The following is a 19,941-nucleotide window of genomic DNA, read 5'->3' as shown; positions in this document are numbered from 1 at the left end:
GTATGTGCTTCACATAAAAGAATAAGAAGTGAAGCTCACCTATGGTAGGAATGTACAACCTGCAGAGTGCAAGAAGCCCATAACCCTTTCAGGGTTTTGGCTGTACAAGTACGGCTTACGCACCAGGGTTTTTGACGAGCTAGTACGCCTAAATTCTAGCGCCCTCAAATCTAGTGAAGAAAGCTGGTAGGCCTACATATGAAAGAATGGGTCAATGTGGTCAGTGTGCGCGGTATCAAAAATATCCTGCAGCACACAGTGCGTAATGAGAAAGAAAAAACTTTGACCGTGTTTTTGGATTAAAACAGTGACTTTGCACTGTGTTTTCGTATGGTATTTATTGATGTACAGGTCTCCCTCAACATTCACGAGGGTTAGGGGATCAAGAGCTTCATGAATGTTGAAAAACCGTGAATGTTTGGTGCCCCAATATATTGTAGGGAAATACAGGTCTCCCTCGACATTCACGTTTTCAACTTTCACGGGCTTCACACATTCGCGAGGTCCCAAACGCCAAATTCCCAGCCACCAAATTCCCAGTCGCCAAATCATATTTAAGTTTCCTGCCACCTGCGAGTCCCTACTACCCTCCCTCCGACCCCCGCAACTGGCAGCCAGCCCTCCCACCACTCAGTGTGGTGAGTGTTTTGTTTGTTCATTATTTGCTATTAAACTACAGTATAAATAATGTAAACCCATTCATGACTGCATATTGGAATGGCTATTCGGACAGGTATTAGACGGTGACATCATGTGTTTACTCTTGAACACTGAAAAGAATTAAACATTTCTGCTACAGCTAATAATAACAATAGTAATAATAATAATAATAATAATAATAATAATAATAATAATAATAATCATAATAATAATAATAATAAATATGATATAATTGAAGAAGAAAATTGCACAAAAATACGAGGGAGTGGTTGACACATCGTCAGTGTGACTTTGTTTATGCTGGAGTGAGCATTAGTCTGTGCTCTTCCAAACATTTCACAATAATTCATTGTGTTTGGTGCTTGTAGATTGAGTGTGACTGGAGTGGTAGAGGCAGTGATTGAGGCAATGGTATTTAATAACATACATGTTAATAATAATACATGTTATTAATTTTTTTTTTTTTTTTATTATCACACCGGCCGATTCCCACCAAGGCAGGGTGGCCCGAAAAAGAAAAACTTTCACCATCATTCACTCCATCACTGTCTTGCCAGAAGGGTGCTTTACACTACAGTTTTTAAACTGCAACATTAACACCCCTCCTTCAGAGTGCAGGCACTGTACTTCCCATCTCCAGGACTCAAGTCCGGCCTGCCGGTTTCCCTGAATCCCTTCATAAATGTTACTTTGCTCACACTCCAACAGCACGTCAAGTATTAAAAACCATTTGTCTCCATTCACTCCTATCAAACACGCTCACGCATGCCTGCTGGAAGTCCAAGCCCCTCGCACACAAAACCTCCTTTACCCCCTCCCTCCAACCCTTCCTAGGCCGACCCCTACCCCGCCTTCCTTCCACTACAGACTGATACACTCTTGAAGTCATTCTGTTTCGCTCCATTCTCTCTACATGTCCGAACCACCTCAACAACCCTTCCTCAGCCCTCTGGACAACAGTTTTGGTAATCCCGCACCTCCTCCTAACTTCCAAACTACGAATTCTCTGCATTATATTCACACCACACATTGCCCTCAGACATGACATCTCCACTGCCTCCAGCCTTCTCCTCGCTGCAACATTCATCACCCACGCTTCACACCCATATAAGAGCGTTGGTAAAACTATACTCTCATACATTCCCCTCTTTGCCTCCAAGGACAAAGTTCTTTGTCTCCACAGACTCCTAAGTGCACCACTCACTCTTTTTCCCTCATCAATTCTATGATTCACCTCATCTTTCATAGACCCATCCGCTGACACGTCCACTCCCAAATATCTGAATACGTTCACCTCCTCCATACTCTCTCCCTCCAATCTGATATTCAATCTTTCATCACCTAATCTTTTTGTTATCCTCATAACCTTACTCTTTCCTGTATTCACCTTTAATTTTCTTCTTTTGCACACCCTACCAAATTCATCCACCAATCTCTGCAACTTCTCTTCAGAATCTCCCAAGAGCACAGTGTCATCGGCAAAGAGCAGCTGTGACAACTCCCACTTTGTGTGTGATTCTTTATCTTTTAACTCCACGCCTCTTGCCATAACATATATGTTATTAAATACCACTGCCTCAATCGCTCAATTATTGTGAAATGTTTGGAAGAGCAGGGAGACTAATGTTCACTCCAGCATAAACAAAGTCACACTGACGATGTGTCAACCACTCCCTCGTATTTTTGTGCAATTTCCTTCTTCATTTACATCGTATTTATTATTATTATTATTATTATTATTATTATTATTATTATTATTATTATTATTATTACTATTGTTATTATTAGCAATAGCAGAAATGTTCGATTCTTTGCTGTGTTCAAGAGTAAATACATGATGTCACCATCTAATACCTTTCCTAATAGCCATTCCAATATGCAGTCATGAATGGGTTTACATTATTTATTCTGTAGTTTAATAGCAAATAATGAACAAACAAAACACTCACCACACTGAGTGGTGGGAGGGCTGGCTGCCAGCTGCGGGGGTCGGAGGGAGGGTAGTAGGGACTCGCAGTGGTGGAGTCTGTGGTATTTAATAACATACATGTTCCCAGGTAGTAGGTTGGTAGACAGCAACCACCCAGGGAGGTACTACCATCCTGCCAAGTGAGTGTAAAACGAAAGCCTGTAATTGTTTTACATGATGGTAGGATTGCTGGTGTCTTTTGTCTGTCTCATAAATATGCAAGATTACAGGTACGTCTTGCTACTTCTACTTACACTTAGGTCACACTACACATACATGTACACGTTTATTTATACACACTCATCTGAGTTTTCTTTGATTTTATCTTAATAGTTCTTGGTCTTATTACTTTTCCTTTTATATCCATGGGGAAGTGGAATAAGAATCTTTCCTCCGTAAGCCATGCGTGTTGTAAAAGTCAACTAAAATGCCGGGAACAATGGGCTAGTAACCCCTTTTCCTGTAAAGATTACTAAAAAGAATAAGAAGAAGAAAATTGTCAAAGTGGGAAGTCTGAATGTGCGTGGATGTTGTGCAAATGATAAGAAAGAGATGATTGTGGATGTTATGAATGAGAAGAAACTGGATGTCCTGGCTTTAAGTGAAACAAAGCTGAAGGGGGTGGGAGAGTTTCAATGGAGAGGAATAAATGGGATTAGGTCAGGGGTTTCAAATAGAGTTAGAGCTAAAGAAGGAGTAGCAATAATGTTGAAGGATAAGCTATGGCAGGAAAAGAGGGACTACAAATGCATAAATTCAAGGATTATGTGGAGTAAAATAAAGATTGGATGTGAAAAGTGGGTTATAGTAAGCGTGTATGCACCTGGAGAAGAGAGAAGTGTAGAGAGAGATTCTGGGAAATGTTGAGTGAATACACGGGGAGTTTTGAATCAAGTGTGAGAGTAATGGTGGTTGGGGATTTCAATGTTAAAGTGGGTAAAAATGTTATGGAGGGAGTAGTAGGTAAATTTGGGGTGCCAGGGGTAAATGTAAATGGGGAGCCTTTAATTGAGCTATGTGTAGAAAGAAATTTGGTAATAAGTAATACATATTTTATGAAAAAGAGGATAAATAAATATACAAGGTATGATGTAGCATGTAATGAAAGTAGTTTGTTAGATTATGTATTGGTGGATAAAAGGTTAATGGGTAGGCTCCAGGATGTACATGTTTATAGAGGGGCAACTGATATATCAGATCATTATTTAGTTGTAGCTACAGTTAGAGTAAGAGGTAGATGGAAAAAGAGGAAGGTGGCAACAACAAGTAAGAGGGAGGTGAAAGTGTATAAACTAAGGGAGGAGGAAGTTCGGGCGAGATATAAGTGACTATTGGCAGAAAGGTGGGCTAGTGCAAAGATGAGTAGTGGGGGGGTTGAAGAGGGTTGGAATAGTTTTAAAAATGCAGTATTAGAATGTGGGGCAGAAGTTTGTGGTTATAGGAGGGTGGGGGCAGGAGGAAAGAGGAGTGATTGGTGGAATGATGAAGTAAAGGGTGTGATAAAAGAGAAAAAAGTAGCTTATGAGAGGTTTTTACAAAGCAGAAGTGTTATAAGAAGAGCAGAGTATATGGAGAGTAAAAGAAAGGTGAAGAGAGTGGTGAGAGAGTGCAAAAGGAGAGCAGATGAAAGAGTGGGAGAGGCACTGTCAAGAAATTTTAATGAAAATAAGAAAAAAATTTGGAGTGAGTTAAACAAGTTAAGAAAGCCTAGGGAAAGCATGGATTTGTCCATTAAAAACAGAGTAGGGGAGTTAGTAGATGGGGAGAGGGAGGTATTAGGTAGATGGCGAGAATATTTTGAGGAACTTTTAAATGTTGAGGAAGAAAGGGAGGCGGTAATTTCATGCACTGGCCAGGGAGGTATACCATCTTTCAGGAGTGAAGAAGAGCAGAATGTAAGTGTGGGGGAGGTACGTGAGGCATTGCGTAGAATGAAAGGGGGTAAAGCAGCTGGAACTGATGGGATCATGACAGAAATGTTAAAAGCAGGGGGGGATATAGTGTTGGAGTGGTTGGTACTTTTGTTTAATAAATGTATGAAAGAGGGGAAGGTACCTAGGGATTGGCGGAGAGCATGTATAGTCCCTTTATAAAAAGGGAAAGGGGACAAAAGAGATTGTAAAAATTATAGAGGAATAAGTTTACTGAGTATACCAGGAAAAGTGTACGGTAGGGTTATAATTGAAAGAATTAGAGGTAAGACAGAATGTAGGATTGCGGATGAGCAAGGAGGTTTCAGAGTGGGTAGGGGATGTGTAGATCAGGTGTTTACATTGAAGCATATATGTGAACAGTATTTAGATAAAGATAGGGAAGTTTTTATTGCATTTATGGATTTAGAAAAGGCATATGATAGAGTGGATAGAGGAGCAATGTGGCAGATGTTGCAAGTATATGGAATAGGTGGTAAGTTATTAAATGCTGTAAAGAGTTTTTATGAGGATAGCGAGGCTCAATTTAGGGTGTGTAGAAGAGAGGGAGACTACTTCCGGGTAAAAGTAGGTCTTAGACAGGGATGTGTAATGTCACCATGGTTGTTTAATATATTTATAGATGGGGTTGTAAAGGAAGTAAATGCTAGGGTGTTTGGGAGAGGGGTGGGATTAAATTATGGGGAATCAAATTCAAAATGGGAATTGACACAGTTACTTTTTGCTGATGATACTGTGCTTATGGGAGATTCTAAAGAAAAATTGCAAAGGTTAGTGGATGAGTTTGGGAATGTGTGTAAAGGTAGAAAGTTGAAAGTGAACATAGAAAAGAGTAAGGTGATGAGGGTGTCAAATGATTTAGGTAAAGAAAAATTGGATATCAAATTGGGGAGGAGGAGTATGGAAGAAGTGAATGTTTTCAGATACTTGGGAGTTGACGTGTCGGCGGATGGATTTATGAAGAATGAGGTTAATCATAGAATTGATGAGGGAAAAAAGGTGAGTGGTGCGTTGAGGTATATGTGGAGTCAAAAAACGTTATCTATGGAGGCAAAGAAGGGAATGTATGAAAGTATAGTAGTACCAACACTCTTATATGGGTGTGAAGCTTGGGTGGTAAATGCAGCAGCGAGGAGACGGTTGGAGGCAGTGGAGATGTCCTGTTTAAGGGCAATGTGTGGTGTAAATATTATGCAGAAAATTCGGAGTGTGGAAATTAGGAGAAGGTGTGGAGTTAATAAAAGTATTAGTAAGAGGGCAGAAGAGGGGTTGTTGAGGTGGTTTGGTCATTTAGAGAGAATGGACTCAAAGTAGAATGACATGGAAAGCATATAAATCTATAGGGGAAGGAAAGAGGGGTAGGGGTCGTCCTCGAAAGGGTTGGAGAGAGGGGGGTAAAGGAGGTTTTGTGGGCAAGGGGCTTGGACTTCCAGCAAGCGTGCGTGAGCGTGTTAGATAGGAGTGAATGGAGACGAATGGTACTTGGGACCTGACGATCTGTTGGAGTGTGAGCAGGGTAATATTTAGTGAAGGGATTCAGGGAAACCGGTTATTTTCATATAGTCAGACTTGAGTCCTGGAAATGGGAAGTACAATGCCTGCACTTTAAAGGAGGGGTTTGGGATATTGGCAGTTTGGAGGGATATGTTGTGTATCTTTATATGTGTATGCTTCTAGACTGTTGTATTCTGAGCACCTCTGCAAAAACAGTGATAATGTGCGAGTGTGGTGAAAGTGTTGAATGATGATGAAAGTATTTTCTTTTTGGGGATTTTCTTTCTTTTTTGGGTCACCCTGCCTCTGTGGGAGACGGCCGACTTGTTGAAAAAAATAAAAAAAAAAAGTTAGTAAATATCACTGCCTCTACCACTGTCTCACCCACTGCCTCTACCACTGCCTCAACTGCTGCCTCTACCACTGCCTCACCCACTGCCTTTACCACTGCTGCCTCACCCACTGCCTCAACCACTCCAGTCACACTCAATCTACAAGCACCAAATACAATGAATTATTGTGAAATGTTTGGAAGAGCACGGAGACTAATACTCACTCCAGCATAAACAAAGCCACACTGACGGTGCGTCAACCACTTCCTCCACCACTGCTTCAGCCCTCTTATTTTTGTACAATTTCCTTCTTCAATTCTATCGTATTTATTATTATAATTATTTTTTTTTTTTTAACGTCGGCCGTCTCCCACCGAGGCAGGGTGACCCAAAAAAAAGAAAAAATCACCAAAAAGAAAATGCTTTCATCATTCAACACTTTCACCACACTCACACATAATCACTGTTTTTGCAGAGGTGCTCAGAATACAACAGTTTAGAAGCATATACGTATAAAGATACACAACATATCCCTCCAAACTGCCAATATCCCAAACTCCTCCTTTAAAGTGCAGGCATTGTACTTCCCATTTCCAGGACTCAAGTCCGACTATATGAAAATAACCGGTTTCCCTGAATCCCTTCACTAAATATTACCCTGCTCACACTCCAACAGATCGTCAGGTCCCAAGTACCATTCGTCTCCATTCACTCCTATCTAACATGCTCACGCACGCTTGCTGGAAGTCCAAGCCCCTTGCCCACGAAACCTCCTTTACCCCCTCTCTCCAACCCTTTCGAGGACGACCCCTACCTCGCCTTCCTTCCCCTATAGATTTATATGCTTTCCATGTCATTCTACTTTGATCCATTCTCTCTAAATGACCAAACCACCTCAACAACCCCTCTTCTGCCCTCTGACTAATACTTTTATTAACTCCACACCTTTTCCTAATTTCCACACTCCGAATTTTCTAAATCATTTGATACCCTCATCACCTTACTCTTTTCTATGTTCACTTTCAACTTTCTACCTTTACACACATTCCCAAACTCATCCACTAACCTTTGCAATTTTTCTTTAGAATCTCCCATAAGCACAGTATCATCAGCAAAAAGTAACTGTGTTAATTCCCATTTTGAATTTGATTCCCCATAATTTAGTCCCACCCCTCTCCCGAACACCCTAGCATTTACTACTTTTACAACCCCCATCTATAAATATATTAAACAACCATGGTGGCATTACACATCCCTGTCTAAGACCTACTTTTACTAGGAAGTAATCTCCCTCTTCTTCTACACACTAATTCTACACTCTGTCTTACCTATAATTCTTTCAAAATTAACCCTTCCATACACTTTTCCTGGTATACTCAGTAAACTTATTCCCCTATATTTTTTTACAATCTCTTTTGTCCCCTTCCCTTTATATAAAGGGACTATACATGCTCTCTGCCAATCCCTAGGTACCCTTCCCTCTTTCATACATTTATTAAACAAAAATACCAACCACTCCAACACTATATCCCCCCCTGCTTAATGTCTTATGTGTTATGTAATAAAAATCAAATTAACACTTCAATTTTCTGATGAATGGAACACAAACACAGTAGTAAACAAAGTAAAATATAGCCTTAGCAAAGTAAGAAGAAAAAAAAAAAAAGCTCAGTTCCCCAAGGCACAGTCCTAGTGCCTTCACCATTTCTCATCCTCACAGAAGATACAGAAACAAACTCAAACGACAACTTCATATTATCACTTGCGGATTAGACAAAAATAAGCATGAAAGTTACCTCAGTAGCAGACATGGAAAAACTGCAGGAGGAAACAAGCACAGTTTTCCAGTGAAATGTAATTAATAACATACAATTCAATGATGAACATTCCAAAATTCTGCTCTGATATGCTGACTCACTGTTTAGAGAACACACTAAGGCATATAATGCAAAAGATATAAAAAGGACAGAGTGAATAATGAAAACTTTCAAAATGACAGAAATATTACCTATGGTGACACTATTCAAACAATTTGTGTTCTCTCACATGAAGTATTGTTCATTGTTGATGGCTCCATACAGGGGAGGAGAAATGTCAAAGATGAAACAGATGCAAAAATCATTTACCTCCTACACAGAGCAGGAAAAAAAAGTGCTTCTTGGTTGGCCAAAAACCTCACTCCTTTTCTTGGTACTTTTTCTCCTGCCCACCTCCATCATTCTCAAGACTTCATTGAACGGGTTTGCTCTCTCCCAACCTGTAAGATGCTTAGTCTTGACGTTGAGTCCCTCTTCACCAATGTCCCTCTTGATGATATCCTTGATTTCCTTAGAGATAAGGCCCTTGAAGGGTTTCTACATCTCCCTATACCTATTGAAGTCTTTCTTGATCTTATCCGCCTCTGTGTGGACATTAATTCCTTTTCCTTCCAAGGGAAATATTATTCTCAAACCTTCGGTTTCGCTATGGGCTCTCCTCTCTCTCCTGTCCTTGCTAATCTTTACATGGAATACTTTGAGACTGTTCTTCCTACCATCGATGTGCAACCTTCTCTCTGGCTCCGCTATGTGGATGACATCTTTGCTCTGTGGCCTCATGACTCCAGTCTCTTCCAACCTTTTCTTGAAGCTCTTAATAATCTTGCCCCTTCCATTAAGTTTAAAGCTGAATGGGAATCTAATTCCTTGCTTCCTTTCCTTGATGTCCATGTCCACCGTTCAGATACAGGTTTTTCCTTTCCCGTTTACCGAAAACCTATGCACAGTGGCATGTACATTCACTACTTTTCCTATCATGCTTCCCCTGTAAAGAAGTGTTCTTATCTCCCTCTTTCTCCATGCCCTCCGCATCTGAGATCCTCAGTTCCTTCCAGCAGAAATTTCCACTCTTCACAATTCGTTTTCCCGTCTTGGCTACCCTTCCCATTTCATAGACTCTGCCTTCTCACGTGCTAAACGTAATTTCTTCTCTCCCAAACTCTCTACTACAGGGAACTCTTCTGTCCTCTGCCTTCCCTACATTTCCGGTCTTTCTAATCTCAACAATTCTCTCCGTCCCTTAGACATCAAGCTTACTTTCCGCCAGACTAACACTCTTCGCACTAATCTTGTTCATACCTCTCCTCCCTCTACAGATGTTCCTGGTGTCTACTCTATTTCTTGCTCCTCCTGTCCTCTTCAATACTTTGGAGAAACTGGCCGATCTCTTTCTGACAGACTTAGGGAGCACAAAAATAGTGTTAGGCTTGCCGACACTAACAATGCTCTGTTCTGTCACGTCAGACATCACAGCCATCCTATTGACTAGTCTTCAGCTAAAACTGTCTTCCCTACTTCCAACTCTAACAGTCGCCGTCTAGTTGAATCCTCTCTAATACACAACTTTCCTTGTATGAATCTTAGTCCTGGCTTCATCTCTGTAGATGCCTTCCTCTCCCACTACATTGTAAAATGCTCCAAACTTCAGAACACCCATGACTTAACCTGATTCCTTATTTTTTCTTCTTCTCCCTTTTCCCCTTTCCTCTTTCCTTTTTTGTCTTTCTTTCTTCTGCCGCGTGTTTCTGTTCCTTCATTATTTATTTCATCACTTCCCCTTCCCCCCACCTCTATGCACTTGCTCTCCCTCTGTGGGCACCTAGCTCCCTTGCAGTGCTCCGCTTTCTTTGTATTTGACTGGCTCCTCCTCCTTAATTCCCCACTACTACTACTACCACCACTACCTCTTCCTGCCTATATATAGCCGTCCTGCTCCATTTCTGGTTAGTGTGACTTTGTAAATGGGGCCAAGTCGGACCGAAATGTTGTCGTAAGCTCCTCTCTTCTATGTGCAGGTTATTTGTGTATCGTTACAGTCATGGTATTGTGCCTTTTTTTGTTATTTATTCAACATATATGGAATAGGTGGTAAGTTACTAAATGCTGTAAAGAGTTTTGATGAGGACAGTGAGGCTCAGATTAGGGTGTGTAGAAGAGAGGGAGACTACTTCCCGGTAAAAGTAGGTCTTAGACAGGGATGTGTAATGTCACCATGGTTGTTAAATATATTTATAGATGGGGTTGTAAAAGAAGTAAATGCTAGGGTGTTCAGGAGATGGGTGGGATTAAATTATGGGGAATCAAATACAAAAATGGGAATTGACAGTTACTTTTTGCTGATGATATTGTGCTTATGGGTGATTCTAAAGAAAAATTGCAGAGGCTAGTGGACGAATTTGAGTGTGTGTGTAAAGGTAGAAAGTTGAAAGTGAACATAGAAAAGAGTAAAGTGATGAGGGTATCAAATGATTTAGATAAAGAAAAATTGGATATCAAATTGTGGAGGAGGAGTATGGAAGAAGTGAATGTTTTCAGATATTTGGGAGCTGACGTATCAGTGGATGGATTTATGAAGGATAAGGTTAATCATAGAATTGATGAAGGGAAAAAGGTGAGTGGTGCGTTGAGGTATATGTGAAAACAAAGAACGTTATCTATGGAGGCAAAGAAGGGAATGTATTAAAGTATAATGGTACTAACACTCTTATATGGGTGTGAAGCTTGGGTTGTAAATGCTGCAGCGAGGAGGCGGTTGGAGGCAGTGGAGATGTTCTGTCTACAGGCAATGTGTGGTGTAAATATTATGCAGAAAATTTTGAGTGTGGAAATTAGGAGAAGGTGTGGAGTTGCTGAAGAGGGGTTGTTGAGGTGGTTTGGTCATTTAGAGAGAATGGATCAAAGTAGACTAGGTAGTAGGTTGGTAGACAGCAACCGCCCAGGGAGGTACTACCGTCCTGCCAAGTGAGTGTAAAACTGAAGCCTGTAATTGTTTTACACGATGGTAAGATTGCTGGTGTCTTTTTTTATCTGTCTCATACACATGCAAGATTTCAGGTATGTCTTGCTACTTCTACTTACACTTAGGTCACACTACACATACATGTACAAGCATATATATACACACCCCTTTGGGTTTTCTTCTATTTTCTTTCTAGTTCTTGTTCTTGTTTATTTCCTCTTGCCTCCATGGGGAAGTGGAACAGAATTCTTCCTCCGTAAGCCATGCGTGTTGTAAGAGGCGACTAAAATGCCGGGAGCATAGGAGCTAGTAACCCCTTCTCCTGTATATATTACTAAATGTAAAAGGAGAAACTTTCGTTTTTCCTTTTGGGCCACCCCGCCTCGGTGGGATACGGCCGGTGTGTTGAAAGGATCAAAGTAGAATGACATGGAGGGCGTAGAAATCTATAGGGGAAGGAAGGTGGGGTAGGGGTCATCCTCAAAAGGGTTGGAGTGAGGGGGTAAAGGAGGTTTTGTGGACTTGTTGGACTTCCAACAAGCGTGCGTGAGCATTTTAGATAGGAGTGGAAACGAATGGTATTTGGGACCTGACGAGCTGTTGGAGTGTGAGCTGGGTAATATTTAGTGAAGGGATTCAGGGAAAGCGGTTATTTTATATAGCCGGACTTGAGTCCTGGAAATGGGAAGTACAATGCCTGCACTTTAAAGGAGGGGTTTGGGATACTGGCAGTTTGGAAGGATATGTTGTGTATCTTTATACATACAACTTCGAAACTGTTGTATTCTGGGCACCTCTGCAAAAGCAGTGATTATGTGTGAGTGAGGTGAAAGTGTTGAATGATGATGGAAGTATTTTCTTTTTGGGGATTTTCTATCTTTTTGGGTCACCCTGCCTCTGTGGGAGACGGCCGACTTATTATAATAATAATAATAATAACAATAATAATAATAATAATAAATAAAAAAAAAAATAGTAGGTTGGTAGACAGAAACCACCCAGGGAGGTACTACCATCCTGCCAAGTGAGTGTAAAACAAGAGCCTGTAACTGCTTTACATGATGGTAGGATTGCTGGTGTCTTTTGTCTGTCTCGTAAATATTCAAGATTTCAAGTACGTCTTGCTACTTCTACTTACATTTAGGTCACACTACACATACATGTACACATTTATTTATACACACTCATCTGAGTTTTCTTTCAATTTATCTTAAGAGTTCTTGTTCTTATTACTTTTCCTTTTATATCCATGGGGAAGTGGAATAAGAATCTTTCCTCCGTATGCCATGCGTGTTGTAAAAGTCAACTAAAATGCAGGGAACAATCAGTTAGTAACCCCTTTTCCTGAACAGATTACTTAAAATAAGAAGAAGAAACCTGTCAAAGTGGAATGTCTGAATGTTGTGCTAATGATAAGAAAGAGATGACTGCAGAAGTTATGAATGAGAAGAAGCTGGATGTTCTGGCTTTAAGTGAAACAAAGCTGAAATGAGTGGGAGAGTTTCAGTGGAGAGAAGTAAATGGGATTTGGTCAAGGGTTTTAAATAGAGTTAGAACTAAAGAAGGAGTAGCAATAATGTTGAAGGATAAGCTATGACAGGTAAAGAGGGAGTATAAATATAATAATTCAAGGATTAGGTAGAGTTAAATAAAGGTTGGATGTGAAAAGTGGGTTATAGTAAGCACATATGCACCTGCAGAAGAGAGAAGTGTAGAGGAGAGAGAGAGATTTTGGGAAACGTTGAGTAAGTGTGTGTGGGGAGTTTTGAACCAAGTGTGAGAGTACTTGTGGTTGGGGATTTCAATGCTGAAGTGGGTAAAAATGTTGTGGAAGGAATAGTAGGTAAATTTGGGGTGCCAGGGGTAAATGAAAATGGGAAGCCTTTAATTTAGCTATGTGTTGAGAGAGATTTGGTAATAAGTAGTACATATTTTATGAAAAAAAAAAAAAAAAGGATAAATAAATATACAAGGTATGATATAGCATCTAATGAAAGTAGTTTGTTAGATTATATATTGGTGAAAAAAAGGTTGATGGGTAGGATTCAGGATGTACATGTTTATAAAGAGGCAATTCATATATCGGATCATTATTTAGTTGTAGCTACAGTTAGATTAAGAGGTAGAAGGGAAAAGAGAAAAATGGCAACAACAAGTAAGAGAGAGGTGAAAGTGTATAAACTAAGGGAGGAAGAAGTTTGGGTGAGATATAAGAAACTACTGGCAGAAAAGTGGGCTAGTGCAACTATGAGTAGAGGGGGGGAGGTTGAAGAAGGTTAGAATAGTTTTAAAAATGCAGCACGTATTAGAATGTGGGGCAGAAGTTTGTGGCTACAGGAGGGTGGGGGCAGGAGGAAAGAGGAGTGATTGGGGAAATGATGAAGTAAAGGGTGAGATAAAAGAGAAAAAGGTAGCTTATGAGAGATTTTTACAAAGCAGAAGTGTTATAAGAAAAGTAGAGTATATGGAGAGTAAAAGATGAAGAGAGTGGTGAGAGGATGTAAAAGGAGAGCAGATGATAGAGTGGGAGAGGCACTGTCAAGAAATTTTGACGAAAATAAGAAAAAAATTTGGAGTTAAACAAGTTAAGAAAGCCAAGGGAACGAATGGATTTGTCAGTTAAAAACAGAGTAGGGGAGTTAGTAGATGGGGAAGTGGAGGTATTGGGTAGATGGCGAGAATATTTTGAGGAACTTTTAAATGTCGACGAAGAAAGGGAGGCAGTAATTTCATGCACTGGCCAGGGAGGTATACCATCTTTTAGGAGTGAAGAGCAGGATGTGAGTGTGGGGGGAGATGCGTGAGGCCCTGCTTAGAATGAAAGGGGGTAAAGCACCTGGAACTGATGGGATCATGACAGTAATGTTAAAAGAGGGGAAGGTACCTAGGGATTGGCAGAGAGCATGCAAATTCCTTTATATAAAGGGAAGGGGGACAAAAAAGATTGTAAAAGTTATAGGGGAATAAGTTTACTGAGTATACCAGGAAAAGTGTATGGCAGGGTTATTACTGAAAGAATTAGAGCTAAGACAGAATGTAGGATTGCAGATGAGCAAGGAGGTTTCAGAGTGGGTAGTGGATGTGTAGATCAAGTGTTTACATTGAAGCATGAATGTGAACAGTATTTAGATAAAGGTAGGGAAGTTTTCATTGCATTTATGGATTTAGAAAAAGTATATGATAGAGTGGATAGGGTAATAATGTCGCAGATGTTGCAAGTATATGGAATAAGTAGTAAGTTACTAAATGCTGTAAAGTTTTTATGAGGATAGTGAGGCTCATGTTAGGGTGTGTAGAAGAGAGGGAGACTACTTCCCAGTAAAAGTAGGTCTTAAACAGAGATGTGTTATGTCACCATGGTTTTTTTTTTTTTTTTTTTCAACAAGTCGGTCGTCTCCCACCGAGGCAGGGTGACCCAAAAAAGAAAGAAAATCCCCAAAAAGAAAATACTTTCATCATCATTCAACACTTTCACCACACTCACACATTATCACTGCTTTTGCAGAAGTGCTCAGAATACAACAGTTTAGAAGCATATACGTATAAAGATACACAACATATCCCTCCAAACTGCCAATATCCCAAACCCCTCCTTTAAAGTGCAGGCATTGTACTTCCCATTTCCAGGACTCAAGTCCGACTATATGAAAATAACCAGTTTCCCTGAATCCCTTCACTAAATATTACCCTGCTCACACTCCAACAGATCGTCAGGTCCCAAGTATCATTCGTCTCCATTCACTCCTATCTAACACGCTCATGCACGCTTGCTGGAAGTCCAAGCCCCTCGCCCACAAAACCTCCTTTACCCCCTCTTTCCAACCCTTTCGAGGACGACCCCTACCCCTCTTTCCTTCCCCTATAGATTTATATGCTTTCCATGTCATTCTACTTTGATCCATTCTCTCTAAATGACCAAACCACCTCAACAACCCCTCTTCTGCCCTCTGACTAATGTTTTTATTAACTCCACACCTTCTCCTAATTTCCACACTCCGAATTTTCTGCATAATATTTACACCACACATTGCCCTTAGACAGGACATCTCCACTGCCTCCAACCGTCTCCTCGGTTATTTAATATATTTGTAGAAGGGGTTGTAAAATAAATAAATGCTAGGGTGTTGGGGAGAGGGGTGGGATTAAATTATGGGGAATCAAATACACAATGGGAATTGACACAGTTACTTTTTGCTGATGATACTGTGCTTATGGGAGATTCTAAAGAAAAGTTGCAAAGGTTAGTGGATGAGTTTATGAGTGTGTGTAAAGGTAGATAGTTGAAAGTGGACATAGATAAGAGTAAGGTGATGAGAGTATCAAATGATTTAGATATAGAAAAATTGGATATCAAATTGGAGAGGAGGAGTATGGAAAAAGTGAATGTTTTCAGATATTTGGGACTTGACATGTCAGAGGATGGATTTATGAAGGATGAGGTTAACCACAGAATTGATGAAGGAAATAAGGCGAGTGGTGCATTGAGGTATATGTGGAGACAAAAAGCATTATCTATGGAGGCAAAGGAGGGAGTGTATGAAAGTATAGTGGTACCAACACTCTTATATGGGTGTAAAGCTTGGGTTGTAAATGCTGCAGCGAGGAGGCAGCTGGAGGCGGTGGAGATGTCCTGTCTAAGGGCAATGTGTGGTCTAAATATTATGCAGAGAATTCGGAGTGTGAAAATTAGGAGAAGGTGTGAAGTTAATAAAAGTATCAGTCAGAGGGTTGAAGAGGGGTTGTTGAGGTGGTTTGGTCACTTAGAGTGGATTAAAGTAGAGTAACACGGAGAGCATATAAATCTGTGGGGGAAGGAAAGCGGAGTCGGGGTTGTCTTCGAAAAGTTTGGAGGGAGGGGGTAAATGAAGTTTTGTGGGCGGTGGCTTGGACTTCCAGCAAGCTAGCATGAGCGTGTTAGATAGGAGTGAATGGAGAAGAATGGTATTTGGGACCTGACGAGCTGTTGGAGTGTGAGCAGGGTAATATTTAGTGAAGGGATTCAGGGAAACCGGTTATTTTTATATAGCCGGACTTGAGTACCGGAAATGGGAAGTACAATGCCGGCACTTTAACCCTTTGAGGGTTTCGGACGTATGTACTAGTACAGCTTACGCGCAGGGGTTTTTGACGTACTAGTACGCATAAATTCTAGTGCCATCAAATCTCGCGGGAAAAGGCTGGTAGGCCTAGATGTGAGAGAATGGGTCTGTATGGTCTGTGTGTGTGGTAGAAAAAAAATCTGGGACCCAGTGGTGCATTGTGGGAACGCCATCTTAGTACACAATGTCCACCATGCCTCGCGGTAAGAAGTTCCTCACTCCTCGGCGAATTGGGACGCTTTTGTTCCCCAGTGACAGTTCTAATACAGATGGAAGTGCCAGTGAAGATGAGTTTCAAGGTTTTGGTGAGGTTTTGACCAAAACTAATGACCATAATATCAGTAATAGTGAGGAAATCCCAGACGACCCTCAGCCTTCCACCTCTGGTGCTGGGCCGTCTTGTTCACTTTCAGTTGTACCAGAATCAAAGAGGAAACTCCTATTTTCCCAAATCCCAGACTCAGATGTGAGCATTTGTGATGATAGTGATAGTGATTATGAACTACAAGCTCTTGAAAACAGTTCCAGTAGTGATAGTGAAGTGGAATATTCCCCAGTGAAGCGTCAGTATATACGACGATATATGCGCTCTGGTAGTGTGCCATATGCTATTCCAAGGGGAAGGAGTACATCTCGGAGTACATCCCATGGCTGTACAACAGGAACAGATAGTGAAAATGACGATGATAGTGTTGCAATTGGGATGGAAAATGTGCATGGTGGTGGTAGTGGTGGTGACGGCCATGAGGCACCAGCAGTGGGCCATGCTGCCACCCACGGCGCTGCCTCAGCTGATCTACAAAAAAGGCCACCATCCCCCACCCACCCACCACACCAGCCTCCACAACCACAACCACCTGTCATTGTCCAGTACCCACCAGCAGAGCACACCTGGTATTGGCAGGAAGCTGTCAATTTTGTTCCAAATGCCCACCAGTTTGATGACAGCCAAAGTGGAATACGGCCATCTTGTACACTTGGGAACAATGCCACTGAACTGGAATGTTTCGAGTTATTCTTTGACGAACCCCTGATCGAAAGTATTATGGAAAGCAACACATACTACGAGTACACCATGGCAAACACAATACTTTCACCAAAATCAAGTCTACACCAGTGGAAGGAGGCAACTGTGACTGAGATGTATTTCTTCTTTGCCACAATAATGCTTATGCCACATGTGCATAAGCACAAAGTGAAATCATACTGGTCAACAGACCACCTGATTGCAACCCCAGGTTTCAGTGATATAATGCCAGTGAATAGATTTGTGCTAATGTTACGTATGCTTCACTTCTCAGACAAAACCAGGCCTGACAGAAACGACAGGTTATATAAGATTAGGCATGTGTTTGTGTATCTGAAAGAGAAATTCAGTATGTATTTTTATCCCTTCAGGAAGCTTGTAATTGACGAGTCTTTGATTTTGTTCAAAGGAAGACTCTCTTTCAAGCAGTACATACCAAGCAAGAGGAAACGCTTTGGTATAAAGTTGTTTGTGCTTTGTGATTGTTACAGTGGTCTGGTATTGGATATTATTGTGTACACTGGAAGTTATATATTGCAAAATACTAGGAAGTTATTGGGCATCCTGGTGATGTGGTTAGAACAATGATAGAACCATACCTTGGTAAGGGGCATATATTATATACTGATAACTGGAACACAAGCCCCTCACTCAGTGATTTTTTGCGAGTGAACATGACAGATGTGTGTGGCACAGTGCGTGTAAATCGGAAACATATGCCCAGGTTTGACGCTGGCACTCGTAGAGGTGAGGTGCAGGCGTTTGCTGCCAATGACATCATGGCATTTCGGTGGCATGACAAGCGAGATGTCACACTGTTGTCATCAGTTCACCCTAATGAAATGGCAGACACTGGCAAGCAACATAGAGAGAGCAATGAACCCATTCTAAAACCTGCAGCTGTGATTGATTACACCTTCAATATGCATTCAGTGGGCAAATGTGACATGCAGATTGGGTTTGCTGGTTGTGTTCGCAAGAGTTATAAGTGGTACATAAAACTCTTTTTCCATCTTCTGGACATTTCCTTGCTCAATGCTTATAATATGTATAAGACGAGGACCAGAAACAAACCACAATATGGCGAATTCTGTTTGTCTGTCATCAGGCAAATAGTATTCAAGTACCAAGGAAGAACACCTGCAATAGACCACCCACCAAATTATCAACAACTACCTTCTCGTCTGAAGCATGGTGATCACTTCCTGGTAAAACTGCCTGCTACTGCTTTCAAGAAAAAGGCTCAGAAGAGGTGTTACGTCTATGCACATACAAGGAAACGCCCACAACAACGCAGAGACACTCGTTTTGTGTGAGGAGTGTAAAACACCACTGTGCATGACACCATGTTTCAAAGACTTCCACAGGCTGTGGAACTTCTAGAAACATTCCCTGTGACTGTATATGTGTATATAAAATATAGAAAAATAGGAATAAACAACATTTCACATCATTTTTTTAAATATTTTTTATAAACAAAACAATGACAACAGTGTTTGCACCCTTATTGTGTAGTATGGAAAAAGAAAAAAAAATTACAAAATACTGATCATATTGGTCTCACAGGCTATAAAAGTTACTTGGAAAAACAAAAATTAAAAAATAATAGAAATTAGTACATAAGAAAGTAAATAAAAGAATACCGGGAGACGGCAGTCGGCGATGTTGCCGCATTGTCCCCCTTTTTCATCAACTTCACACCTCCATATCTCGGTAAGTATTGATGGTAAAAAATTTTTGTTTAGTCTATTATATTTAAAAAAAAAAAACTTTTTTCATAAGAAAAAAAAACATTTTTATTTTTTGAAATTTGGCCAATCCTGAGAACGAGTCTCTGAGAGGACCTGTCGACCCTTAAAGGGTTAAAGGAGGGGATGGATATTGGCAGTTTGGAGGGATATGTTGTACAGTGGAACCTCAAAAATCAAACTGCTCCCAACTCAACCAATTATTTAAGTGTATTTTTGTAAGTGTTTTTATTATTATTTATTATCACACTGGCCGATTCCCACCAAGGCAGGGTGGCCCGAAAAAGAAAAACTTTCACCATCATTCACTCCATCACTGTCTTGCCAGACAGGTGCTTTACACTACAGTTTTTAAACTGCAACATTAACACCCCTCCTTCAGAGTGCAGGCACTGTACTTCCCATCTCCAGGACTCAAGTCCGGCCTGCCGGTTTCCCTGAACCCCTTCATAAATGTTACTTTGCTCACACTCCAACAGCACGTCAAGTATTAAAAAACCATTTGTCTCCATTCACTCCTATCAAACACGCTCACGCATGCCTACTGGAAGTCCAAGCCCATCGCACACAAAACCACCTTTACCCCCTCCCTCCAACCTTTCCTAGGCCGACCCCTACCCCGCCTTCCTTCCACTACAGACTGATACACTCTTGAAGTCACTCTGTTTCGCTCCATTCTCTTTACATGTCTGAACCACCTCAACAACCCTTCCTCAGCCCTCTAGACAACAGTTTTGGTAATCCTTCACCTCCTCCTAACTTCCAAACTACGAATTCTCTGCATTATACAGTGGACCCCCGCATAACGGACGCCTTGCATAACGGACAATCCGCATAGCGGACGCTTTGATCGCTAAAATTTTGCCCCGCATACCGCCCAAAAACCCGCTCAGCGGCCTTCGTCC

At 41.0% G+C, this 19,941-nt stretch overlaps 1 protein-coding gene across 9 annotated transcripts in view; it reads right to left on the bottom strand.

The window, feature by feature from the left end:
- Positions 1 to 19,941, bottom strand: part of LOC128691620 (peptidyl-prolyl cis-trans isomerase G) — a 185,328-nt gene that overhangs the window by 23,436 nt on the left and 141,951 nt on the right. The window lies entirely within an intron of this gene.

The sequence above is a fragment of the Cherax quadricarinatus genome, chromosome 26, assembly GCF_038502225.1.
Source record: "Cherax quadricarinatus isolate ZL_2023a chromosome 26, ASM3850222v1, whole genome shotgun sequence".
Lineage (NCBI taxonomy): Eukaryota > Metazoa > Arthropoda > Malacostraca > Decapoda > Parastacidae > Cherax > Cherax quadricarinatus.
Note: the sequence above shows the minus strand (reverse complement) of the source record. Positions and strands in the feature narration are given on the sequence as shown.